Raw genomic sequence first — 1,872 nt, 5'->3', positions numbered from 1 at the left:
ATTAAAATGTTTGTTTTTTTAATTTATTCACCTTACACTCCGATTGTAGCCCCCTCTTTTGTCGCTCACTGTCCCACCCTCCTTCTTTCATCTGCTCGTCCTCAAAAATGGGGAGCCCTCCTACTTTGTCATCTGACCCCAGCCTATCAATTCTCATCTGGACTGCCTGCATTGTCTTTATCTGTGGTCGGCCAAGGCCACTCTGCCAAGAGGAAGTGATCAGTGACTGGGAGTCAAAGTCCATGTCGGAGGTAGCCTCTACTTCCCGTATTACGGGACCCACGTGGAGTCTGTGCTTTTTACCTACTACATCTGAGAAGAGGGTCTAAGTCCTCACCATGTATGGTCCTTGGTTCATTCATCAATCTCTGCAGCCCACCCCAACCCCCACTCCCAGATTTGTCGGCTTCATTGGTCTTCTTGTAGAGTGCCTGTCCCCTCCAGGTCTTTTCCTCTCCAACTCCTCCATAAGACTCCCTGTGTTGACACCATAGTCGAACATCCATTGCTGGTTAAGAATGAGATATTTCTCAATTCTTGACTCCCTTTTATATTCCATCTTCATCCCATATCCATAATGAAATTGTCTTTTTAGGAAGCTGTATTAGCGACAAACATTAATCTATCATAAGTTTTTTAAATTAAATTAATCTTCCTGAATCTTTGAATATCCTATTTGCTAATACTAAGAATTTTATTTATGACAGCTTTTCTCTTTATGTTATTAAAACAGAAGTCTTTCCAAATGAATATAGCTCTGTAGCTATATTTTTCCACTGATACATTTTATTTGATACATCGTAACTCACACACATTATTACAGTGTTATCAGCTAAATTATGTCTCCACAAAATTCTTATGTTGCAGTACTGATTGTCAGTGCCTTACAACATGACTATCCTTGAGGAGTGAACATTTTGAAATGTAATTAAAGTTACATGGGGGGTGGAGATGTACACGAGTTAGTAGTGTGCTTGCTTATCATAACCAGGTCCTTGGTCAGTCCTCCACATTACAGAAAGTAGGCAAGGTTTGTCACACCTGTCATCCCAGCAAGAGATGCAGGCAGAAAGATCAAGAGCTCAAGGATATGCTCTATACATGAAACATTTCAAAATAACAAGGGCTACATGGTACTATGTCTGAAAAAAAAAAAATGAGCTCAAAAGCCAAAAACAGATTACAGGAAGCTTAAAATTTCAAAATTGTTTCCTTTCTGTTAGTTCGTTATTGCAACCATATAAATGTGTGTTTTAGGTATAGATCATTATGTGTTTACAGATGGCAGTATTCGCAGGTAAGCTAACTTCACTGTATCTCACATAATAAGCTGCTGCATCATTAGGGGACTGTTCACACATTATGACCAATATATTAAAGGACACCAATTAATAATTTTCTATTTAAGATTATTCATATTCTCCTATGCATCTTATTCTGAACTTACACATTTTACTATAGAAGTTACATTTTAATATGTCCCTGGAAGACAAAATAGAAATTCTGACAGTGAACGGAAGTTGAAACTACAGAAAGTCTGGAAATTTAGATCATTGACACTGAGCTGTGGTCATGTACCAGCTCTGAGTCCATTTCCAGGGCTGTAATACAGAACCATGCAGAGAAATTGAGAATTTTAGATGAATAGACTGAGAAACAAAAATAGATAAATATTGTGATTAATTTCTCAATCTGAAAATTGTGGGATTTAACTTAATTTCTAAGTATATCATCAGTATCATGTGTAAGCCATTTAGAAACAACAGAGTCCATATCTGAATTAGGTGCTTTTTGTGCAATAAAGTGTCAGGTTGTTGAGCAATCCAGTAAATAATTGTCATCTCCACTGGGGAATGAAATTTAGATAGGTCA

The sequence above is a fragment of the Acomys russatus genome, chromosome 18, assembly GCF_903995435.1.
Source record: "Acomys russatus chromosome 18, mAcoRus1.1, whole genome shotgun sequence".
Taxonomy (NCBI): Eukaryota; Metazoa; Chordata; class Mammalia; order Rodentia; family Muridae; genus Acomys; species Acomys russatus.
This window is presented reverse-complemented; position numbering follows the sequence as displayed.